The sequence below is a fragment of the Sciurus vulgaris genome (assembly GCF_902686455.1).
Source record: "Sciurus vulgaris genome assembly, chromosome: 6".
NCBI classification, from domain to species: domain Eukaryota; kingdom Metazoa; phylum Chordata; class Mammalia; order Rodentia; family Sciuridae; genus Sciurus; species Sciurus vulgaris.
Genome location: NC_136466.1, coordinates 162,676,602 through 162,684,155, shown reverse-complemented (window position 1 = coordinate 162,684,155; position 7,554 = coordinate 162,676,602). Strand labels below are relative to the sequence as shown.

Sequence of the window (7,554 nt, the reverse complement as noted above, 5' to 3'; positions counted from 1 at the left end):
AATAATAATAATAAAAGCAATACTCCAAAAATGTATTTAGATATTGAGATAAAGATTAGATCAGATTAAACTTTTTTTTTTCTTCTTTTTCTTCTCCTTCTCTGTCTAGAGATGGAATTCATGGGCGCTTTACCACGGTTACATCCCCAGCCCCTTTTTTATGTTATATTTTGAAACTTGTGATCCTCCTGCCTCAGCCTCCCAAGTTGCTGGGTTAAGCATACTTCTTAATCTGACAGGGAAATATGACTGCGGATTCACAGAGACCTGGGGACACTGTTGTGGAGGAGGGAATACATAGAAAATAAGTTGTGCAGTCCCAACTTGGGAAAATGGTTAACATAATGTTCCCCAAGGTTAGTGACATTGTTATGGGAGACAGAACACATGGGTTGTCAGATTCTCTCTCCCCAGTCACCAGGTAGATCAAGTCTGGGAGTGAGAACAGGCATAAGCCACCTACGGATAATGGGTGGAAATTTTGCTTTCAGTCAGAAGAAAAAAAGAAGTGAAAGGGGAAAAAATATTTAACTGGAGATTTACTTTTAACAGTATATTAAAACTAGAAATAAAAATAAAAGTTGTTCCTTAGACTAAAATCAAGTTATGTGAATTCCTGGTTTGTCAGGTGAGGACATTTGCTGAGGACTTTGTATCTGCATATGTTTACAGAAAAAGGTCAGGCACGGCTATTTCGGGTTCCAGAAACTTGCCATCAAAATTTGTTAATGATAATGAAAAAAGGACAAGAAACTAAACGCTGTAAGATCTTTTGCTATAATTAGATCAAGCTAATTAAGATTTAGAATGTGCTGGGAAAGAGTGTAGAGAGGAAAGATTAGTGAAAGAGTTTTGCTTGTAAATCTGCTTGAGATATTAGAAATGTGATTTTTAGAAATAACTTTTAGATTATATAAACATTACTTTGGTTATGATCTTATCGGTTAAGTAAAGGTAAACCCAAAGTCATGAGGTTTTTCTTCTTTTTTATTTTAAGAATTGTATATTTATTTCAAATTTTTTGCTTGTTGGATTTTTATTTTGTTTATTTACTTATTCATTTTAGTTATACATAATGGTAGAATACATTTTGATATAACTATACAAGCATGGAACATATGTTATTCTAGTTAGGATTCTATTCCAGTGGATGTATGTGGTGTTGGGATTCACTGTGATGTTTTCATGAATGTACACAGCAAAATTATGTCAGATTTGTTCCACTAAGAATCAAATAGTTTTATCATTTGCATTTGTGCCCTACCAATTTTGAATTTTTATTGATTCTGGCCCCTAATCAATAATTATAACTGTGTAATTTTTGTATATATCAATACTTTAAAAATTCTATTGGCAAGGGTGAGTTATCAATATATAAAATTGTTTAAATGTTTCTTAAATTGTTGGATCAGATCTTTGTTGGGAGTAATATACTTCCTATATTTTATCAATCATCTCTTAGAAAATGGAAATATTAGTTGAGGAATAAAATTGTATAAAATCAGAAGAGTAGTCTTCATCACTTTAATATAATTAAATAATGCTCTAGTACTAAAAATGACCAACACCTACTGATATTTTACATGAATAGGTTTTTAGCAAAGTACACTTCGCAAAGAATGAGTAAACCAAATGGATCTTCAGGAATGAAAGAATACCTTTCCAATAGCTACTTAGTATTACACTTTGAACCCCATAAAGATCAGTTTATATTCAAATAAACTATGAGCTTTTCGTCTGACATCTTGACCAGGCTGCAGTAGCTGCTGCTGCTCTGCAGTCTTCGCCATGCCACCCAAGGACGACAAGAACAAGAAAGATTTTGGAAAGTCAGCCAAGAAAGGCAAGGACCCAGTGAACAAATCTGGGGGCAAAGCCAAAAAGAAGTGGTCCAAAGGAAAAGTTCGGGACAAGCTCAACAATTTAGTCTTGTTTGACAGAGCTACTTACGACAAACTCTGTAAGGAAGTTCCCAACTATAAGCTTATAACCCCAGTAAAGGACTTATCAAACTGATTTCAAAGCACAGAGCTCAAGTAATTTACAGCAGAAATACCAAGGATGGAGATGCCCAGCTGCTGGTGAAGATGTACGAACATGTCCAATCAACTGTATTTGGAAAAATAAAATTTTATTAAATCAAAACAAAATAATAAACTATGAATTTGTCCCTCCTGATGGTTAGTGACCCAGCCCACCTTTCCTTAAAGCAAGAAAATCCCTGTTGAGAAAGGTCAAGGAATAACTTTAGAATTCTTACCTGAACTAGTTAGGCATAACATTGCAAAGGAAGTTATAAAATGGAAAGTATCAAAGATTGCTTCGGTTTCAATGCTTAACTCAAGTGTCATATGTAGAAAACACATCATTATTTCTGGGTATTCGGTAAGATAATGATACTTATGATCTGAAAAAGAAAAAGATATTTTAGATGTTTTACCTTTTGCTATCTAAATGATCTTAGATTCTTCACTAATTGGCTATGTGAAGACAAATGATTTGATCTTAATTAGGGGTTAGAGCTTTCTTCTTTTCCCTGTCAGCCACGAACATTACAATTATAAAATTGGTATGGTGGAGAAGGAAAAACAGAAACTCAGTGTAATTTAAGGAAAGTAATTTATGCTGGATTGCTTAAGGCAAAATGTAATGAGGATAAGGACAGATGCTTTGCATATGATGATACACATGTGTGAAATACACAGGCTGGATATTAATTTGTTGTAGCATAAAATCATGTATTTGAAACTTATTTTCCATAAACAAGGACAAACTATTGAAATGTATACTCTGTACCATATGGTATAAGAAATAGGTTATTTAAATAAAAAAATATTTTCTCAGAAGGCAGTGAAGTCTGTATCTTGCAGAACAATTTTTGTATTTTTATCCTTTAAAAATAGTATAAGACTTGGTAGCATTTGCATCTTTGAATTGTCTATTACATCTGTACTAATTCAGGTTGGGGCATTGGTAAAGTAGATTATTATCTACTCTTCTTATTTTAAAGAAGATTAAAGTTTCATTTCTTGTTTTTTTAAAGAAGTGAGTATATGCTAAGTATTATACTTTGGCAATTTTTTTCTGGTACAGATGGTCAAAATTTTATATAGATTGGACTCATATTCGTCTATCTCTGTTTACGTGCATCCTTCATAGGTGTTATATTTAAATCAAGAAGAGCATCACCACAAAGTTCAAATGTACACAAAAGCACTGAGTGAATAATCAGGACATCAACAGCCAAGTGATCCCACTCAGGCTGTGTGAAGTCAGTTTCCAAGAAGCAGCGATGGATGCGGGGTTTGAGTGCAACCACCACTGGGGAAGTGTTCTGGAAAATCCATGCAGGAGAAAATGAAAATAAGAGGAAGTTAAGGGACGATATGGTCTCAAGAACAGTTTAGCATGGCCACCTCACTAGGAATAGCACCCTGAAGCACAGCACCACAGAGGTCCCCTCTTGGAGACAGTTTGCTGGGCATGAAAAATGGGGCAGGGTTTCTATTCTGTGCTGTGTCTCCTTTCAGGTAATGGCGGGTCTCCAGGGAACAGCCATAGCTGGGAACATGAGGAAGCCAAGATCCCAACAACTCAGTCAGAAGCCGGCCAGGATCGGGGCAAGGCAAAGTCTCAAGAATTGTTAATAAGAAGAAATATTTGAGGTTGTGATATTGGCCTTCCTCACAGTGTGGTGATCTCAGAGTTGTGGGAATTATACCACAGGTGGCTTCTCTTAGGGATGGTGGAAGCATGATACCCCATAAGGGGCAAGTCCTGTGTTGGCACAGGTCTCTCTCAACACAGTCTATTAACCCAAGAAATTTACAACTATGCTTGGTTTACACTGAATGTCATCCACCTATGGAGATGGTAGTGATTACTGCACTAACTTGAATACTCTCAGAAGTATTCAGCATTAGTGCTTATTGTATATGTTGAGCACATTACCAACCCCAGAAGGGAAGAAGGCAACCACAGCAGACTCCTACCTACAAGTTTATATTGGTTTCCCTTCCCAACTGTGAATCTTGCCCACACCCCTTCAGTTGAATCAAAATCCTCCCTCGCTCCATAGGACTGAGTGGAACAGTGAGTCAAACACCTGTGTCTGGAAGAGCCATATAATTTGATTCTCAGCCCTCCCCCAAAGTCCCCAAGAGAGACATACGGATGCATGTGGCCTTTAGTCCTTTGGGGCAGAGACCTTATCCTAAGAAGAAAGAAGAACAATCTTGCTCTTTGTTCTTCGGGGGAGCTCATGTCAGGATAAACAGGCTGGGGCATGTGGAACGCATCAGTAAGCACCTACTTCAAATCTGCACAGCGTGGGAGCTGTATATAGCTGGAACAAATGAACACTCATTTTGTCCACTCAAAACTCTGTTGTCAGGTGCAAAGATAATCATTACAATATCTGTTTTAGCTTTGAGGACAACTGTTCAGGAGTCATATCCATGTTGTTTTCTGATTGGACCATAAATCTTTATCTGTAGGTGTTGGTTCAGTTTCATATTCTTCAGTAATTAATATCGTCAGTGCTGTAATCCTAACCTGGGCCAGTAAGAGTCTGCTATTAGTTAAAGTCTCATCAGCTTTTTCCCATCGGTATCTATCTGTCCTGGATAAATCTCCCTGATTTGAAGGTATGGGTTTCTACACATTTTAGGGCCTTAATAAAAATGTTTTTGTTTTTTTCTTTAAAAGTACCCAGTATGGGATATTTTGTTTGAATCATGTCTTCCAGATGTCCATTCAGTCTCTTCCATCTTGGTACTTGCAGATTACACAATTGTTGATATTGTCCTTTCTGCTAAGGGGACCCTCAGAGTTGTACCTATTTCCAAAGATGATAAATATGCAGAATCACATATGGACATTTTCATGTCTTAAGCCTGCAAGTTGCTTGTATAATTTATGCTTTTTTAAAATTAACCAGAACTCTGTCATTTACTGAAATCAAAATTTGAAAAGAAACTGGAAAACTTAGTCTAGCTCTATGTATTAGAAGAATAAACCATTTGGGTGATCAATCATCAATAATAGTCAAAGTGTGGTATTTGTTATATTGTTTCATTTTTCTTTCATCTCTCAATGGCTACATCTATTTCTTGCATCCAACCAAAAATCGAAGATTTTCAAGGGTGCACATCCTCTCCATCTGTTCTAGATATGAAACTTTCAAGTCCAGTGAAGTACAAAATTTAAAGTTTAAGTACATGCCCTCCCCCACCTTTGTCCATACAAAGCCAACATAGAACATTAAATCAGGGACAGTGTAATTGAACTAAAACCTTTGATTGTTTGTATTGCATGACTGTATAGTTCTCTTAATTCAATGGCAACTACTTTGAGTCTGAGAAATGATGGTGTTAGGTGACAACATGCAAACATAAGTCACAGAGAAAATATTAATATCTTTATTATTAAAACCTGTGTCTTTTTAAAAATTCTTTTTAAACTTAAAAGCAATCAGATTTTCCAAACTTCTTTGGCCTTGAATTACTCTCTCTTTACCTCCACTTTTTCATACAAATAGGATAATCTTTTCCTGAGCATATCTCCTCCTCTAACCTCTTGCTAAAAGGGGATAAAAGACAAGGCACATTATTGTTCTCAGTCATTGAAGCCATTTCACTTAGAGTTGGGCTCACTGGTCTGCCTCCTAGCAGGCACTTGTTTTGCTAAATATATACTTTGTGCCACTATATAACAAAATTTCTTATCTTTCCATTCACCAATAACTTTTGAAACTATCCAGGTACTGAGCAGTAAAGCAGGGACCAGAGAAGTCCTAGAGATTTCAACATATTTGTAGTCTTGGAAATTTCCTTGCTAAATCTTTCTGTAAATCTGATTTATTGCTATGTCTGTGATTCCTGGAAGCATACACAGGTGACCACGACTTAATGAAAGGGAATGTATTTTCCAGTCCATAAAGTCAGCTTATCTCAGACAGCTGAGAGAGGATCAGGATGATGCCCACAAGTTAGAACGTGCTGTCCTCCCTCTTCTTTATAGGTTCACTTTATAGGCTCATTGCAAGAGATGGCCTGGGTAGAGGCATCCTGGAGGTAACACACCATATTTAAAACTCACTTTTGTAATTTTTATTGCCCAGGGCATCACGATCTACAAACACTGCTGAAGGGCAGCATCCTTTGGAGTCTAGGCCATCCACAACCTTTCTATCCTAAAAACACATCTTTTCAGTTTCTGGCAGTACTCCTCCAAGACTGCACTCTTAAACTTCATTGTCATTATTGTTTAATAACATAAATCTGTGAATGATAAAAGAAATCCGAATCTGAAAGATTACTTCATTAATGAGGGGATACTGATTCTTAGAAAAGTTTTGCCAGTGTGCACTGTACAAACTCTGGGAAGGTAATTTCAATTTTTTCGGTTGACTTTAACGTGGTGATTTTGTCTGTCTTCCCAGCATGTTGAAATTTAATGTCAATTTGATAGAATTAAGAAGTCAGGCCTTTAGGAGGTGATTAAGTCATGAGGGAAGAAGTGTCAGGATGAATTTCGAATGACATTTATAAAGATGTACAATGGAGCTGTGGCCTCTTTAGCTCTTCTGTCATGTGAAGGAGCCACAAGGAAGCACCATAATAGAAGCAGAGAGCTGCCCTCACCAGATGCAGAATTTGCTAGAGCCGTGATCCTGGGCGTCCCAACCTTGAGAACTGTGAGAAATATGTTTCTGTTGTTTATAAATTATCCAACGTAAAATAGTCTGGAATTTTTTGTTATAGCAGCAGGAATGCATGAGGATAATAAACCATCAACCCCACCCTGCTTAGGGTTTTCTCCCACTTCATGAATTTAGTTCAAGAGTATACTGTGATGTCTTGAATGTGTATTGTATTTGGAGGTCTTTCCCAGCTTGCTGGTGCTGAGCTGGCAGGTGGGTACTATGCCTGATGTACTTAGATATACAGGAGCATGGCACCATTCACCACCGCCCATAGATTCTGTTAACCTGTGCACAAATTCTACTGTAGAATCCTCTTCTGCCATAGTGATAAAAGTGCAAATATGACCATCACTTTCTTTATTCAATCCTATGTTATGCCTACTTTCCGCTGTCTTGCTAACCAACACATCTTCCTGAGTGAAACACGGTCATCTAATATTTTACTTAAATTTAATTTTAGCCACTAAAAATAATAATAAATATAAATATAAAAAGTAAATGAACAAACATATTTTAGAAGGCATATTTCAATATGTGGAGATATGGTAGAAGTAAGGATACACATATGTCTAAATATATTCTTACAAATTTATAAACTTATTTAATTTTCCCTTGATAGGTTTCAATAATCAACTTGATATTGAAATGAATGTGATATAAAAGTCCTACTAAAAACACAGATTACAGATTACTATAAGTAAACTGTGTATATTTATAAAAACCAATTATAAATATTTTTAAAAAACACCTGCAGTAATAAAAACTTTATTCCATAAATACAAAAAAAGAAATGAGGTAAAACTAAAACTAGTAATTTTATTCACAAATATTTATAGCAGCCTTTTCTT

General features: G+C 36.0%; 1 pseudogene across 1 annotated transcript; it reads left to right on the top strand.

The window, feature by feature from the left end:
- The first annotated feature begins 1,757 nt into the window (after positions 1-1,757).
- Positions 1,758-3,664, top strand: LOC306663477 (small ribosomal subunit protein eS25-like; annotated as a pseudogene). The gene is made up of 2 exons: positions 1,758-2,111; positions 3,531-3,664. The product of its transcript is annotated as a small ribosomal subunit protein eS25-like (transcript).
- The last annotated feature ends 3,890 nt before the right edge of the window (positions 3,665-7,554 follow it).